This window comes from Bactrocera oleae, chromosome 4 (assembly GCF_042242935.1).
Source record: "Bactrocera oleae isolate idBacOlea1 chromosome 4, idBacOlea1, whole genome shotgun sequence".
NCBI lineage: Eukaryota > Metazoa > Arthropoda > Insecta > Diptera > Tephritidae > Bactrocera > Bactrocera oleae.
Genome location: NC_091538.1, coordinates 44,623,058 through 44,642,500, shown reverse-complemented (window position 1 = coordinate 44,642,500; position 19,443 = coordinate 44,623,058). Strand labels below are relative to the sequence as shown.

General features: G+C 33.2%; 1 protein-coding gene across 7 annotated transcripts in view; it reads left to right on the top strand.

The window, feature by feature from the left end:
* Src42A (Tyrosine-protein kinase Src42A) overlaps positions 1 to 19,443 on the top strand; it is a 130,796-nt gene that overhangs the window by 49,953 nt on the left and 61,400 nt on the right. Inside the window, exons 1-2 of one of the 7 annotated variants that reach the window (XM_070108890.1) lie at positions 10,600 to 10,890; positions 14,436 to 14,835. The exons of 2 other annotated variants lie outside the window; for them this stretch is intronic. The gene's annotated coding sequence lies outside the window, so the exon portion shown is untranslated. Of the gene's footprint in view, positions 1 to 10,599; positions 10,891 to 13,817; positions 14,836 to 19,443 lie in introns of those variants that run through there. 4 more of the 7 variants (XM_036362685.2, XM_036362686.2, XM_014244596.3 and 1 more) reach the window with 4 other exon arrangements.

Genomic DNA, 19,443 nt, shown 5'->3' with positions numbered 1-19,443 from the left:
CTTCTATTGACGGTGTGAAAATAATTGAAATCGGGTGGCAACTCCGCCCACTCCCCATATAACGGTACTGTTAAAAACTACTAAAAGCGCGATAAATCAAGCACTAAACACGCCAGACACATTAAATTTTATCTCTGTGATGGTATGAGATGACTTTATAGGAATCGCGTTCAAAATTAGTCAGTGGGCGTGGCACAGCCCACTTTTAGGTGAAAACCCATATCTTGAGATCTGCTTAACCAATTTCAACAAAATTCGGCGCTACGTTCTAACGTTCTTTTCATGTTTCTATGGCATAGTGCGAAAATGGGCGAAATCGGACTACAACCACGCCTATTTCCCATATAACATAATTTTCAATTCCATCTGATTCTTTCACTTTCCACTATGCAATTAAGGTAACAATGATTATATCGGGGTAAAACTTTGCGTGAATAATGCAATTAAAGTGTGCCACCTTGCGGCCAAAAATTGGCTCAATCGAACCAAAACTGTTCAAACCCCTAAGTACTAAATATGTGGACCCCAGTGCCTATAGTTGACCTTCTATCGAAAATATCAGCCAATCCTCAAAGAAATCTCAAACGAGTATACCATTTGACTTTGCGAGAGTATAAAATGTTCGGTTACATTCGAACTTAGCCCTTCCTTACTTGTTCGTATTAATGTAGGTATTGGAGAATTTGTAATTTTATATTCTTTTGAACACCATAAGCTAAAAGCAAGAAATTATTTAGAATGGGTCGTAAAAGCCACTGACTGATGAAGGAAACCGTTAGGGAGGTCGAAAAACTTTGTAACTAGTGTTCTAAACCAAAAAAATGAAAAGGAAACTTGTGGTCGTCCAAGAAAAACTGGCCTGCATGGGGGCCGAAATATAATGGTGTTGTGATGTTTATCCTGGCAAAGCCAGGTTATTATTTTAGATAAACGACACAATGACCGCCATTGAGAACAGAGACATTTTGCAAAACATGTTGGTACCATACACTGAAGAAAACATGCCGCTGAGATGAATTTATCAACAAGATAACTACCCGAAACATACATCAAAGTTGGTATCTGAGTGGTTCAGGGATGCAAATATGATCTGTATGCAATGGCCTAGACAATCCCCTTATCTCAACCAGATTGAGAACTTGTAAAGTGACCTTAAGAGAAGATTGGCAGCCTTTTCTTTTCAAAATAAGGGGAAATTGTGGCGAAAAGCAAAGGAACTTTGGGATGCTACCCCATTAGGAACCTGCCAAAAATTAATTCAATCCATGCCGAATAAAATTGCAAAACTACTGAAAAACCACGGAGGATGTACAGGTTATCCATGTCCAACCCATGGATTGAAAAGGGATAACTTGAATTTTTTGATTCTATTTAGAAAAATATATTTTACTCCTATTATTTTGACCAAATATATTTCTTACTTAAAAAAAAAAAATTAATTTTTAAAATTCGGAATGAAAGATTTTCGACATATTTATGTTTATTAAAGCAAAGCGTAAATATGTCTAAAACAAAATTGTTTTAAATGCAAATTTTTCAGAGTTATTAAATAAAAACTGTGTACACGTATTATTTTGTGCATAAGTGTAATATCTATACCCTGACTAGGGTATATTAAGTTTGCCACGAAGTTTGTAACACCCAGGACACCCGGGTCTCTATAAAATACAAATAGGTATGTCTAATCATCTGTATATACGCAAACTAGACCAGCAGTTTTTTAGATATCGATCTGAAATTTTACAAATATCATTTTCTCACCAAGAAGCTAATCATTTGTCGGAACCGCCGATATCGGACCACTTTGGCATATAGCTGCCATACAAACTAAACTATCAAAATCATATCCTTGTATAGAGAACTTTTTTATTTGACGAGATATCTTCATGAAACTTGGCATGAATTATTGCCCAAATTCTTTAGATGGGACCGCTATAGCATATAGCTGTGATACAAGCCGATCAATTAAATGCCAGTCCTTGTGTGGGAAACGTTTTTATTTGAAGAAGTATCTTTACGCCAAAAAAACTGGAATGGAATCTTTTTTATTTGTGAAGGGTTCGGTGCAACCGAAGGTCACGTTTTTTCTTGTTTTCATTACTTTAATGACTTTATTCCACAGATATTTATCCCATACATATGTACATGTGTAATTTATTTGATGTGAATTGACTGAATATTGTTTCTTAAGATTATGAATGATAAATCGGTTTCATTCACCTTTTTCTAGTCCTCATATACTAAACATAATGACTTTCACCTCTAGTAGTCTAGGATATTTTGATCAGTTTGTATTATAAATATCTCGGTACCAAAAATATCGTGCGTACATCCTTTCACATCTGTTAGTAGAGGAACGTTATAATATATATTGCTGATATTAGGTAACCTTTCTTGATGATACTAGTAGTAGTAGTAAAAGAAGATTAAATGTTCCTTAGCACAGGAATCCATTCCTTACATCTCTACGATAAAATTAATAAACTTTGGTAAAATAGTACATCTGGATTACAAAACTAAAATATTCTTAAAAGAAGAAACACGAAAATTAAACTGTCCACTGAAAGAATTTATCTACAATAAATAATCTGACAATTTTACTATAAAACAAGTAAGGAAGCTAAGTTCGGGTGTAACCGATCATTTTATACTTTTGCAAAGTCAAATGGTATACTCGTTTGAGATTTCTTCGTGGATTGACTGATATTTTCGGTAGAAGGTCAACTATAGGCACTGGGGTCCACATATTTAGTACTTAGGGGTTTGAACAGTTTTGGTTCGATTGAGCCAATTTTTGGCCGCAAGGTGGCACACTTTAATTGCATTATTCACGCAAAGTTTTACCCCGATATAATCATTGTTGCTTGATATGCATAGTGGAAAGTGAAAGAATCAGATGGAATTAAAAATGGTGTTATATGGGAAATAGCCGCGGTTGTAGTCCGATTTCGCCCTGACTGACTAATTTTGAACGCGGTTCCTATAAAGTCATCTCATACCATCCCAGAGATAAAATTTAATGTCTCTGGCGTGTTGAGTGCTTGATTTATCGCGCTTTTAGTAGTTTTACGGTACTGTTAATATGGGGAGTGGGCGGAGTTGCCACCCGATTTCAACTATTTTCACACCGTCAATAGAAGTGCTAAAAATATTTGCTTCCAGCGAATTTTGTTATTATAGCGTTAGCGGTTTAGGAGATATGCACATTAAACCTATAAGGGGCGGGACCACGCCCACTTTAAAAATTTTTTAACTGCAGATGACCCTCCCTAATGTGATCCTGTGTACCAAATAACAGTCTTGTATCTTATTGCGGAGCTTAGTTGTAGCAATCTCTTTTTTTTGATTAATGGCGTTTTGTGGGCGTGGCAGTCGTCCGATTACGCCCATCTGCAATACCAACCGTCTCACGGTACCAGGAAACATGTATACCATGTTTCATAAAGATATCTCAATTTTTACTCAAGTTAGAGCTTGCACGGACTGACGGACAGACAGACAGTCACCCGGATATAAACTCGTCTTTTCATCCTGATCATTTATATATACATAACCCTATATCTAACTCGATTAGTTTTAGGTGATACAAACAACCGTTAGGGGAACAAAACTATTATACTCTGTAGCAACAAGTTGCGAGAGTATAATAATGGTTCTGTGCGGAATACGTATCGCGCACTACGTTCATTTTATCGTATGATGAGATGAAGCGCACTTCTGGTTGAATGGCTACGTCAACAAACAAAACTGCCGCATTTGGAGTGAAGCCAATCCTCAAGTGTATGTCGAAACGACGTTACGTCCAGAAAAACTGACTGTTTGGTGCGCTTTATGGGCTGGTGGAATCATTGGTCCGTACTTCCTTAAAAACAATAATGGCCAGAACGTTACAGTCAATGGTGATCGGTATAGAGCCATGATTACTAACTTTTTCATTCCTGAATTGAACAACCATGATGTCCAGGAGCTGTGGTTCCAACAAGACGGCGCAACATGTCACACAGCTCGTGCCACAATCGATTTATTGAAAGACACGTTTTGGACCTGTGAATTGGCCTCCAAGATCTTGTGATTTAACACCGCTAGTCTACTTTGTGTGGTGTTATGTAAAGTCATTGGTCTATGCACATAAGTCACAAACGCTTAACCATTTGGAAGACAACATTCGCCGTGTTATTGCCGATATACGGCCACAAATGTTGGAAAAAGTCATCGAAAATTGGCGTCCAGATTGGACTGCAACCGAGCCAGCCGTTGCGCTCATATGCCAGAAATCATATTTAAAATATGTCACAAGATTATCTTTCTGATAAATAAGATTCATGTCAATCGAATAATCCATCGTTGTTTTATTGCAATTAAAAGCTCTATACCTCTAAAAAAAACACCCTTTATGTATATTTCAACTCGTTTAGCCATCCTGATTATTTATGTATATACACTCGCCAGAAAAAGTCTGCGTACACGCTAATATTTTCTTTCCTTTTGTTATTAAAAAATAATATTAATCAATGAAAATCTGACACCTTAGTTTTATAGATAAATTTACAAATGTTATGAAAAACTTTAGGAAATCTCACTGCACTGACATCATTCGCAAAATTAAAAAACAAAAAACAGGGTTTTTGGTCAAGTCGCACCCAAGAACTCATTCATATCGCTAGTCAATAGGTAAGTGTATAATGTTGTCGTGAAAGAGCACTTAAATAAGCCCCGAAAGTTTTGACAGAAAGTTATATTTTTCGATGAGAGCATGTTTTGCGTCTTTGGAATCAAGGGTCGTAAGATTTTATGGCGAATAACGAGCACTGCACTCGATAAGGAAATCTTGTGGGTCAAATGGATTTTATAGAGTCCACCATGGTTATGCGAACCTTAAATTCTTAAAAATAAGTTTGAAGCAAAGAGCAGTAGAATTTGGTCTTAGAAGTGACTCCTATTTTCTACAGATTTAGTGTTAGCTGATACAAACAACCGTTACGTGAACAAAACTATTATACTCTGTGACCGTTAAATTATTGTTTATTTTTTTAACCGAAACTCGGTATATAATATATACGTTTGTATCGCTTGTGTATACATAAATTATTATAATATTTCATATTGTCAATCCATATTTAATGCCTTTAAGAGCTCAAGAAGAAGAAGAACTTCAGCCACGCTGTCGATTACCGTTACTTAAACAGACGCATTGCTGCATTCAATTAATCTTCAGCTTAAATGGAATTAAACTCTTAAAAGTGATTGTCTGACGGATGGGTTCCAGTTCATGCTGGCACCCAAGCAAAGCGACTGTAAATATGTGTATGTATGTATGTGTGATGTGAATGTTCAGCATTAAATTTAGCTAAAGGGAAAATCCCACACATACTCTGCCATGAAGTTAAACTCCTCTTCAGTTCGCACAATAGTTGAGCGTTAATTTGACCGGCAAAGCAAATTTGTACGAAATCTTAAGTTCATTAACGAACATTCTAATCAAACATACTTGTAGACAAACATAAGCAAACATACATACTTACTTATATTTATGTATAAATGTAGGTACATTTCAAAATATTTATGTAGTGAATTCTAAATACACCCAGAGCAGAGTTTGTGATTTTAGTCACTTGTTGTGGTTGTCACTGGTGATGCTTGCCGCTGCTGATATTGTTTGCTGTGATAACCGTAATACATTTACTTTAAACGTTACGTAGCTTGTTGACTTTATTATTATTGTTGTTGTTGTCGTCTAACTGAGATGTTAGGTTTTTACAGTTGACACTAATGTTGATGTTTGCTTTGATGCATCATCACTCACCGCTGTTATGTCAATGTACACACCGCGAAGCATACACACATACACACACTGAAATGTGACCACTTAAACCTCTATACGTCATAAATAAGTCTGAACGTTTGTGGTGCTTGTAAGAATCGGAGGAAAAAACTTGCTGCAACAATAGGTAGCAAAAAAACTTGATTACTCAACTTTAGTCGCGCGACTTAATGTCATTCAGGCATTTGACATTTATTAAATCAATTCGATGACGTTACTGCGTTACATTAATTAGGTTCAAAGTACTGTTTTCCTGTCTACACATATATATATATATATACTAAAAACAGTTTTCTCATTATTTGCTATTTTATTCGGTAGCGCTTTTTGTGATTTGTGTGAGATTGACTTCTGGTTAGAGAAATAATTATGGACTTGATATACTTTAATTATAGTTAATAATTAATAATAATTAAAAGGAAATAATTAGGCGCTGCAAATGAATTGCACTTCTAGACAATTCGTCGACATCAAAAGCACAGAGTGTAATTAAAAAAAAAAAAACATAATTTACTATTTAATTATTCAGAATAATACTTATACATAGCATACGTAAAAAATAAAAATTCAAATTCAAAAAACTTAAATTTATTTATTACATCCGTTTTTCTAAGCCTTCAGAGCTTCTTAAATTCGGAAAGTTTTAAAGCCTTTTAACAATTAACAATACTAGCCGGCGAAACGTCATATTTAATTTTGCTAAGAATAAATAATATTAAAAAACCGACATGCAAATTATTTTGTTGTTCAGCGACGAGTAAATGAACTAATACCCAATAAAAACTAAGAATTGAAAATACTTAATAACTTAACGGCCAAGGAATTTTTGCAGATATGTTAAGATATGGAAGAATATTCTGTAACTTGGATAATGTTATTTGTTTCAGAAATTCCTTGATGCAAAAATCCATTTGCATCTTATCATAAATATATCTCCTCCAGATTTATATCTGTAAGATCAGTACCTTGCATCAGTTACTTAAAATGAAATATAAAGGACCCTAAACATAGAGTCTAGAATGAATAAAAATAAGTCACTTATGTTGGCTTCAAATTTTAGGATTCAATAGCGTTTTGTGGGCGTGACAGTGGTCCGATTACGCCCATCTATGAATTCGTCCTCACTTTTTTGCCAAGGAATACATGTATCAAGTTGCATTCAGATATCTAAATTTTTACGCAAATTATCGCTTGCACGGACGGACAGACAGTCACGCTGATTTCAACTCGTTTTATCATCCTTATCATTTATATACCATATATAACCCTATATCTAACTCGATTGTTTTTAAGTGATACAAACAACCGTTAGGTGAACAAAACTATTATACCCGGTAGCAACATGTTGCAAGAGTATACAAGGGCTGGTATATATATGTTTGGCCTAATAATGAAAATACGAATATTTATCAACGAAAATGGTTTTTTTTTTGTTTTTTTTTTTGTCGATTGCTGTTTTGTTTCGTGCTCATACGCATAGATCCATGATCTTATAAACGTCTTTTAAAGCACCGCGATCGTAATTTTTTACCATTTCTTTACACCAATCCCCACGAGCCTTTTTTTGAGCGATTTTCAAATTATGCGGGATCCAACGAGAACAAACCTTTTTTACGGCCAGGTGTTCATGCAATATCGAATGTATGCTGGTAGGAGAAATGCATAGGCATGCCTCTATCTGAAGATATGTTACATGACGGTCTTGCATTATCAGTTCACGTACGGCATCGATGTTTTCTGGCACAACGGCTGTTTTTGGACGACCTTCACGGAATTCGTCTTTGAGCGAGCGTCGCCCACGATTGAATACGTTGTACCAGTTTTTCACAGTGCTATAGGATGGTGCTTCATAGCCATACAAAGATTTTAGTTCATCGATGCACTCTTGTCGTGATAATCCACGTCGAATGTTGTGAAAAATGATCGCACGAAAATGTTCACGAGTTAATTCCATTTTTTGGACGAGATGAATTTTTTAAGTCCGTGTAAATAAAACAATTCACGATTAAATGACAAAACGTTCTAAGTGATGTTATGCTAAAAATGTCAAGCTTTCCAATGGAAATGTCAGATTGCACCTGGCAACACTTAGTGTTGCCTAGGCCAGCCAGCTATATAGCAGCCCTCGTACAAATAATGGATTTCGTTTTACGAGATTATTTTATATTATAATACGAGTATATGTATTTCTATATTCAACCAATAGTGTTCAAATATACTCTTCAATATAGAAATACCTGTTTTTATTTGGCAACTCTGGTAAGTCAAGTGTGTTAAGAGCGCGCATTGAACTCACACCACTGTTCACAGTTTCAGCTGTTTGACATCAAACCAAGCAAACACAATCAGCTGTTGCGTTCTTTGAAAAAAGAAAAGGCAATAAAGTCACCTGTCAACAAGCTCTGCCATCAAGTCTTCGGCTTTTGCTATTTTAGTTTGGTTTTGTAAAAGGCAATATTCAAGTATTCCACTATGTGTAGACAGCACATCAAACCAACGGTTGGAACTGCATATTACATATTGCGGCTCACGACGGATTGTGCTGACATAAATGTGTAGTACATTTTTGTGAGTAAAGACTTGCATTACTCGTATTCTCGCTAACGACCGAATGGTACGCTCAGCAGCTTTTTTTTTATCTCACAATCAAGCTCAACGTGGCACTCATTTTGCACTCAAATTTAGGTACATATGTACATATATGTTGGGGATTGGTTCCAAGCTTAATCTTTTGTGATTTATGTCAGTTGGAATTGATTATTGAATATTTAATTTTTAATATTTTCGATTTAGTGCTCAGGGTATGTTCTGAAATTATATACTATCAAAAGTTTTACAAGTATAAATATCGGGAAAAATTAAGAACATTTATAACCTTAATTTTTTCATCGCGATGGGTTCTGAAACTCATCAAAGATTCATAATCACTTCAAGCATAAATCTCAATATTGGAACTATTCTATCGGGCACAATTATTTTTATATTTTATACCCTAGCATAACCTTTAATGACGGTTGTTAAGCAGGTGGTGGTTTTGAACCAGGATTAAGTATAAATTTTTTTCTGGTAAATGTAGAAAAGCGACTGCACTTCTCTCATATCATAATTTCTTTAAGACATTATCCAGTTTATAGAGACGTACCATATTTTTAACGAAATAATGATAAAGTTTTTTTTTCGGAATGAGTGATTTCATTTGGAATATTTTATATAAAAAATTTGATTTTAAAGTCCTTCGCAAGAGTAAAGTTGATTTTACAATTTGTTTATGCTATACGCCATTTTCCAATACTAGGAAGTCTAGGTATCTAAATAGATACTACAACTTCAAAAAATTCGCTATGGTCCATAAGGTTGGGGTTTGAACCATGGTGAGCTACAATAACTCCGAGCTGAGCGTCTCTGGTTTAAATTATTATGGATTAATGCGCTACTATTTTATATTCTGTTAAAATTTGTGGTTAGAGTATTTTGTAAGACTAAACTAAAATCGAGACTCCAACAAATGTTGGATCAATAGCTCACAAAAAATTCTTAATATCTAAAATTCTTAATAACTAATGAAACGATACGAAAACATTTTTACGATGTAGTCAAACTCCAAGTTTAAATACAATCTGATCAAATGTTGTTTGAAATTTTATGTTTACAATAGAACAAAGCTATGAAAATTATTGAAAATGTTATATATTATATATAGACAGTATAGACAGTTAAGGTCGTGAAGTCATCGAGAACTTGCCTCATGCGAGTAGTCACCCACACCTGTTAATGACGATTATATCGAAAAAAAAGTAAAAGAAGAGTTGAAGACTTGAAAAATATTTTGGCATCCAAGAGATAGCAGAAAATCCCAAAAATCTCTTATAGATCGACTCAACATATATTGGTTAATGTTTGGATATGAATCGTGTCAATTCTAGAGTCGTACCAAAAAATCTAAATCTTTTGCAAAAACGTCTAGAAGGGGTCGCAAAAGATATCCTTGATGACTTAGCTGAGGACCCTACATTCAACAAACGCATCACTTCTAATGATCAGACATGAGTTTATGAATATGTCGTCGGAACTGTCCAACAATCTAGCGAATGGTGCTCTATAAACAAACCGAAATTTAAAATTCGCCGAAGGCCATCCTATTCGATGCTCATAGCAATTCTATGCAAAATTGGATTAAGCTTCGACATGCTTGTTTGACTCAAAAGGAGCCTATTTTGAAGAAAATAATAAAGATTCTGGTAAAATTTAATCAGATGGACATATGCGTTAAGTAGGCAAGGAGATCACAATTGGAAGGATAGTATTTCTCGCGTGAAAATGCTAGGATAGATCAATATATCTACTAAACATTTAAACGATCAAATGTGCAAATCGAACAAAAAGATATTTCAAAAATATGCCGTTGATAAAATTGGATTAAAAGTGAGTGGGCACTAAATTATATACACGGCTTGACTCCTGTTACTTCGTAATGAGGTTTGTGTGATCTTCGCATTTCGAATATTTCAATTTATTTCATGACTTACATATTTAAATTCAATAGTTGTAAATTTTTTACTGTGCATTTTTTCAAAACCGATAAGTGGTCGAAGAGCGAATGTGCCTCTATATGTATGTATGTATGATATCATATATGGTTGAAACCAGGTTTAACTAACTCACAACTTAGCGGGCGGCTCAAAAGCCGTGCTCTGCAATACAAATTGAGCACACAACTACAGTATAACGTAACGGTTCGAACTGCTCGAATATGCACAGGTGTGAGTATTAGCAAATACTAAAAAATGGGGAGAGGAAACGGTTAAAGCTCTCATGTTGGGGCCCAAACGAATCAGTTGTCTGCTAAACGGTGAGGAAAACGGTTGTGCGAACAAAGCAAGAAACGCAACAACGCAATCGTGCAATCAAATCGTGTGAATTTAACTTTACTTTTTTTTTGCTTTTCAAGAAGCAAAATGTTTAGCATCAAATTTTATTACTTAATATAGAATTATTTGTTGAAAATTTTTTGTATAAGAAAAATATTTCCAATTAAATTGTGCACAACAACAACACAAAGAGTAAACGTGGTTAGTAGTGAAAGAAAATATTTAAAAAAAATGTTAAAGAAATCAAAACCGATCACTGAACATATTAATTTTTCAGCGAGTGATCGTTTACCGAACGCAAATTGAAAATTTACAAAAACAAAACAAATGTTGGAGTGCACAAAAAATAACAACAATTACCACTAACTTCTGTTCGCTTGTTAGTGCGTTTGGCCAGCGAGCGGAAATGTGCAGCAGTACAACAGTATTTCACCTGATCGTTTCTATTTCTTGTACTCGCTTGCTGTTGACCATTTCCGTTTTAACGCGCTGCTTCTATGTTTGTGTGTGTGTGTTTGTATAAATTTTGTATGTGCTGTCTTTGCGCGCTGTCGAGTTGTATGTTAAAAAAGCTGCATAAAAAAATAAAAATAAAATATATAATTAAAATAAAAAATTAACTGATTATCACCAATACCACTGTACTCTATGTGCTTGCTATGGTTGGTTGAAGTTGTTGCTAATTAGCTGTGTTTTATGCCCACGTTAACTACTGGGCTGCATTACAGCTGTTTAGGTCAACGTTTTGGCGTGTTCGGACTGTAGTGATTTTGTATTTATTTTTTTCCTTTTAATTGTTATTATTATTCTGTATAGTCTGTTTTTTGGGAAATTTTTTGTCCGTTCCTTAATGTGAAAGCTATGTAGAAAATCATTCCATCTCGAAAAAATTTATATTTATTGCTTTTGTCTTTGTTCTTAATTCAATGCAATTTTACTTTTTGCTCTAGAACAAAAATATGACTCTAAATCAACATTAATGTTAGTTCACGTTTTACTTAGTCACCTCAAAAGTTTTGAAGCAAATCCAATACTATATTTAGAAAAACATTTAATTTAACTGAAATTGTGCAGTTTTTATTGCCATTAATGATATTTTTCTGGTTCTAGAAATGTTGAAATCTGCATTTTTGCATAAGTAATGTTTGATTTATCTTTTTTTTTTTTTAATATTTTAACTTGTTTGTATTGAGTGTTTCTGCTTAATTTTTTTTATTTTGTTATATTATTATTTTTTTTTTGTTTTGGTTTTGGTTATTTCTTTTTTTGATTTTATTTTTTCTTAGGTCACCTTCATTTTTGTTTTGGTTTATTGATTTATATTTGCCATAATTATCTCCACTTTTTCTATTCATAATTATTTTAAATTTAATATTTTTCATAATGCATACCGTGCCGCCATTTTCGTATTGTCATAAACATAACTGGCTCTTAAACTTTATATTTTATATATATGCACACATGAATATAGTACACGAGTGAATTTTGTTTGGCTTTTGTATTTACTGCATTTCGGGAAGCAACCAGTTTTGTGGTCGTCAAAATGACGAAACGGCAGAGGTAAAGAAATTTCTTTTGTGCAATATTTGTTTTTAAATTGAATATTAAAATTGTTTTTGGACATTTTTGTTGCATTTGCAATAAATAAATAATGATTTTTAGTGCAGTTTAATATAATTTCCGCTTACTTCTCATATTATTGCTCATAACTGCCTTAATAACATTTAATTTGCAATACAAATAACGAACGCTTGATCTTTGCTCCCACCAAAGTTGTCTGCATGCTCCTTTTTTGCACAGCCTTAAACAAACTTGTTTAAAAAAGCACAAAAAAATAACTATAAATATTTTTCGCCTGTTGCACGCTGTTACTAAGGGCCACCGTGGCAGTCAGGCGCATTTGTTTTAACATTTTTCGCTTGCCTTATTTGCTTTACGTTCGCAGCATGCAAAGCTGGCTTCCTCACGCAAAGCTCGCAAATCAGCGTTTACCCACTGCCAGTGTGTCGCTGAGCCAGCGCTCCAGCAGCGTGGTTGTTGTTGTTCTATCATGCTGTGCAGAATTCATTTCACCGCCCAACACTGCGCACCTCTTGCTCGTTCGTTGCATTCGTGCTGTCAGATCAGCCCTCACACCAGCAAACAGCCAAACATTTGCTTGTTTCGTTGTTTCGTGTTAGCTAACAATTGAACTCGGGCTCAGCAAGAATTGCAGAATTGGAGAATTGTTGCCAAAGTACACGCGAGATATATACCATATACATATATACACTGTATATACATACATTTAAGTTATCGGTTTGTATGTAAATATCCATTCACAAACTTGCGCATTAAATTGTTGCGGTGCTGGTATGCAACCATGCTGCCATTGATTGTTCCCTGTAGGAATTGTTTGAGAGAAGAAGAAATATTTGTTATAAAATTTTTGGTTAATTTCTAGGAAAAGATAATATCTATGATGGGTCTCTTTCATGTATTTGAAGTGTCCAATAAATCCATGTACCTACATAAGTAAGGTAGTTTATATTAAATATGGCGATTTGAAGTTGAATGATGAGAACCTGTTTAAGTTCGAATAATATTTGTACGAGTTAAGACATTTCGGCTAATAACAACGAACTTTAACCCAGTATCTTACGAATAGAAAGCTTAATCCTTAGATTTAACCGATCTAGGCTACCCATTTCTAGGATATTATAAAATTAATATTTTTTATTCATTGACAATTTTAAATTATATACGTTTATGACTTAATAATGATAAAAAAATTATCTTCCACTCTACGAATAAAAATAAAAATTTGGATTACTTTATTACAATAACTGAACTTTCTTTTACACTATTTCGCTATATTCATATAAAAATTGTTCTTGATAAAGAAATATGTTGTATCTCCTTTTTTAATTTTCGAATTATTATTTAAATTTCAATAAGCAAATGAATACGAGATTTTCAAAAAAAATTAAAAAATTGCATAAAAAATTATATTAATATTTAGTAATAATTTTTGTTAAATTAAGTATGGGATAAACAGTTAGAATTGTGTGGAAAAAAAATAAACTTTCAAAAATAATTAATATATAATAAATACTTGTATAGTGCGTTATCATGCGAGAAAAGCAAGTAAAAATTGCCAACCATATAAAATTCTAGCTCCTTTATTTCCTACAGGGCCGCTACCATAGTTCAACTATCAAACCCACCACTAAGTCACCCATTTCGACAGCCAGTCAGTCACTCAGTCAACATTGTATTATAACAGATATTGCGCTTTGTTCAAAAATATTATATATGTATGTGAGTACCATGTTCACAAATATGTTTTCAGCTCACACACACACGTAACAAACAACCCAACAACTGCATTTGCTGCACACCACATATTTGTCAGCTGTGTAGTTCGCTGCACACAACATTCATTCCATTGCATTGCCTTAAGAATGTGTTAAATTGTGAGGCAGTGACGACAAGCAAGCCAAGAAAATAATAGAAAACGAAACTTAAAAGAATAATAATAAATTACACAAACAATAAATAAACGAGTAAATGAACGTACAAAAAAGTGCAGCAAAGCAAGTCAGCAAAATAATTGCAAAACTGGCACGAAATAAAAGAGATATACCTATGTATTGCTGTAAATGTATATATATATATTGCCAGCAGTACATACATATATACTTAACATATAGTAAATACATGCAAATAAAAAGTAAAATTTTCGCAATTTTTCCTTTCGCAAGTAGAAAAACCCACAAAACACAAGTAATTTGTGCCATTTCATGCAGTGCAACAAATTGCCGCAACATATTCGCTACATGTTTATAAACAAATGTTGCAAAAGCGAAAAACAAACAGTGAAATAGTGAAAATACACCGAACTCATACGCAAACGAAAATGAAAATAAATGTATTAAAACACATACTAATCAAATACTGAGCAGAAAAAGTAACAACAACAATAACAAATACAAAAGCGCTTAATAAAACATTGCAAAGTTTGTAAGTGAAAATTATTTTAAAATTCTACGACTGCAACAGCATTAATCGTTTGTGGAACAATACTTCAATGTCACCGCAGCAGCCTGCAAGCCAGCAGCAATAACAAGAAAAAGCAGCACAACAACAATAAAAACAACGCAGTAGGTAATTATTATGCATTCATTGTAGCCAGAGAAGTGTCTTGAGTAATGTCTCAAATGTTGTTTGCTTCTTGAAGCTGAAAAGCCGAAAGAAGAAACAAGCGAAATGAAAAACAAAAAGAAAATAATAAATAAAGAAAAAGAAAAATAATAGAAACTAAGAAATAGTCTGTTGAATTTTTTATGCAGCCACCGCATTTGCAGAAATAATTTGCGAAAAAAACTTAAAAAGAAAGAATAATAAATAAAAAAGTAGAGAAATTCCAGTAAAAAAAAAATATTGTTTAAAATATAATAAAAATAAATAATTAAAATCCGACGAAAAAAGATTAAATATTAAAAATGCTTACTCGTATATGTCCAGCTATGCATGTCCTTTTTTGATTACTATTAAATTTTATTGCTTAACTTTTGTTTTTGTGCAACTTTGTTTGCTCCACACCTCAGTAACTAACTGCGTGAGCGCTGCTGCTGACATAAAAACTGTCAACAGAACTTTCTATTTTCTTTGCTGTTTCGTGTCGTTCGCCGTTTGTTGTTTGCAAATTTTATACATATTTTTTTTATTCTTATATTTTATGCACACAATTATAAATTGTATACATTGCACAAACACAGACGTACTCATATGTCATACAAATTCATACAGCACATACACACCATTCACTTTGTTGTTAGAAGGCCGGTTACTGGCAGCCAGTTTGGTGGGGTAGCCACTGCCTCATTCTAGAAGAAAAAACTGCTGTTTCTTGTCGAAAAATAAAAATAAATGCGGTGTGACTAGTTATATGGCTGCGACTTCTGCTGCCTGCCAGCTGTTTTACGATGCCAAAGACATGCTGTTACCGTTAGAATTTCAATCATTCAAAATGCGGTTTAATGTTTGTACTCATGCGCACACAACTGCACATATGTACATACTATATAAATTTGTATATAATCTCTTTTGTAAATGTGTTTTCTTACCTTCATTTATTTTCTCCACTTGCTCATTTGAATACTAACTGTATTTCTTCCAAAAGCAAAAAGTCAAGTTTATTATATCTTTTGTCCCTTTGTTATTGTTTTTTATATCTAATATTTTTTTCTTTATTTCTTGCTTGACGCGTTTCTTTGACAATTTCTTCTTATTATTCTTGACATGCAACAATCTATATATGTATGTATATACTTGTATGTGTGTTCACTTGTCACCGAACACGACTTGGACTTTGTTGCTAGAAACGTTCAATGGCTATGTTCGGTCTGCATATGCTAGTATGTGTGTATGCATATGTTCTTGGAGCCCCTCCGTTCGATTGAATTCGAATACTTAACCATTTCTACTGTTCGCTTACTGCTTTCAGTTGTGGAGAATAGGCAAATTATTATAATTTCGTGACTAAACGCATTTTTAGAATTGCCATTCGAGCCAATAATGCAATATATTACCTCTTCATATGCTAATACATATACATTTTTTTGCTGCTATTCTGAATTATGCAATTCGCGTGAGTTTTGTAACTATGAGCAAGTGGATGAGCAAAAAATGCAAAATAATATAATCAAGAATGCGGTTACATATGTTCGGTATGTCTTATTTGGAACAACTAATCGAGTGCTCTTTAACTTTCCAGTATTGCATTTGACTTAAAGGAACAATTTTATGGAAATAACACGACCATGTTTTGTGAAATTCATATTGGAAGGCTGAGAGTGAAGCTCTATAACATAATCATTGAGTATTCCCAAAGTACTTTCCGAAAGGTTCATTACATATCTGAGCTCATATGTTATGTCACTTGCCACTGCCGCCCATAGGCTAGCTTTTCAATGTTATTATAAAATTTTTTCTTTAATTGAAAGTGAAAGCAACTAAACTTTCATTAAATTTCCCTTTTTGCATATGACTTACTTAATAGACTTGGTGTAACACTTGTAACACTATCTTGCTAATTTGATAAGACTGACAATGTATCATCAAGATTTTTCTATTCTGTGTCATAAGTGTCAAAATATTTTCTTGATAAATTGTCAATATTGACAAATTCAACATCCTGCTTAACAAGATTTATCTATTCCTATTCTGTGTAATAACTAAAAACAATCTTTTTTTTATAAATTGTCAAGATGTTAAACAAAAAAACCTTTAAGTATAGAAGTTCTTTCAACTATAAATTTGTTTATGCACGGCTCATATCAACAATAAAAAACAGAAATCAGCTGTTTCTGTTTACATTATTTTATTCAATACACGTGTACCTTTTGAAGCTTTTATAACAAAAGAAATTTTACTTGATAAAAATCTTAACAAATTATCAATATTTTGTTTGTCAAGTACGCAGAATCGAGGTGTTAGAGTGCTTTTTAGTTTAGTCAATTAGAACACTGGAAGCTTTGCTAAGATAATCACACATATATAATATTTATTTGTATGTGAGAATCAGTTAATTGACTCAATTAAGGTTCGGTTCCGTTTAAAATCTCTCATAATTTTAGTACTACACCATAATAAGATTTGAAGCACAATTAAGAGCATTAAATGAAATATATGATCATGGACAGAGCTAAACTGAACAGATGATTGAATGTTGAAGAAAAAAAATATAGATAAAATAGGCGTAAACTTGTTTGCAAACTGACCGAGTTAATTTTTGCTCATTTATAAAAAATTAAATAAAATAATCAAATAGTTTGCTTATTCTATAAAAAAAAAGTTCAAACTTTTTAGCTGTTGTTTTTTAATTAATCGATTTAAATAAATCGAGTTTTTTGTATGTGAGAGCAACGGGATCAGTAGTCGTAACTTATTATTTTATAAAGTTGAAGTATTTGAACTGTCGTCCCTTAATAATATTTCCAATCAGACAAGTATTTCAGCATTTTTTTTGTTAGTATTGAAACATCAGTACACGTGAATCTATCCCATTACTTATTTATAAAGAAAATTTAAATAAATTAATTAATTAGCATTAAAAATATTTACTAGGAAACAAAAAAGTAATAGAAAACAGTCGTGGTTGAATTAAAAACGCAAGCCCATTAATCCCACTATTTACTCCCTAGTATACCTTCATTAAAAGTACATATATGGCACTATCAACGCTATTTCCGTTAATTCTAATAATTTCAAAGTATTAAAAGCCATATGTACTTGTTATCACAAATGTAATAAAGCACCGCAAAGCAAATTAAGTATTAATTTTTTTATTATTAATTACTAAAGTGCGGTTCAACAGCCTCATATATGGTATGCTGCTACCTGTTGGTATTCAGTGTTTTTCTTTGTATCGCCGAAGGTTTGCTTGGTTAACGCGGGTGTTTGGCCTTTAATTACAAGTCCATTCACAGAAGCGCCTTAGACAAACTTACATAAACACGTAATGTATGTACTTTATTTGTATTTATCTAGCCCTACAAGTTCCTAATACCGTTTCAATGCTACCCAGCTGCTGTTTTGCTTCATTTTTCCCTTTTTTTCTTCGTTGTCTACGCATTCTAATTCTGCTAATTCACTTAAGCGAAATGCGCCTGCACTCACATGTTGACACACGAGTACCTTTACGTTTTAGCGGTTTTGTTTTTTGCATTATCGAGTAATTATGTGCTTATATGTGCATTAATGCAATTTGTTGAAAACAAAAGTTTTCATTTTCGCATTATAGCCCTTATCTATATTTACGTGACTTGCCCTAAATATTTGTTCCTTGAATTTTTTAGAACATTTTTGCACTCTTCGCACCTGAAAAAACAATGTATATTTGTTGTGCTGCCCACTGCCTACTCTCGAAATAGACCTAACTGACTAATTTTCCTGCGTTTGTGTGTTTTCGATTTTTATTTTTTATGTAATTCATTCTATTATTCATTCGATTCGCTTTTGTTTCGGGTCATAATTACAATTTTTAACTACTTTTATGCACACTCGAAATACCGCTACACACTTAAAAGCGTACAAATTGCATTGTTTTGCTCGGCGCATGTATGTAGATACATTTACATACACTACTTAGTTTAATTTTTTAGTTTTTCTATTTATTATTATTTTTAATATTTTTTACAATTCAGTCCATTGGCGTGGTAATGAGTGTGAGTCAGCGCGCGAAAGAGTGAGCGTTGTTGCCATCATAAATTGGCAAAACAATTAAATTGTATAATACATATGAGTCTGTGTATGTATGGGTGTTTGTATGTACTATGTATTCAGCTGCACTCAAAAAGTATACGCAAACAATTTCCATATTTGTTGATGAAAAGTTTTGAGGTGAGCTTTATAAAGTGGCGTTTCTAAAGAAATATAAACACCTGAAGAGTTGAGTCTGTGCTTTCTGGGTAGTTCACGTTATTTCGAATCCGCTTATAGTTTATAAAACTGTTCTTTGTGGCTTAGTGAGAAATAGCTGAAGAATTAGTTTAGAATTTGCGAAATTCTTCAAATTTATCGAATAATCATAATAAATCTACAAGTTTAGTTTTTTTCACCAAATTGATAAGGTACTCTATCTAAATTGATGATTACTTTAAATCGTTAAATGGGACATGCGCATCTAATCTAAATCTAATCCATATTTCATTACATCTACGTATTTCTTGTTCGAAGACAATTATTAAGCTCATTTTTTGTAATCCTGAA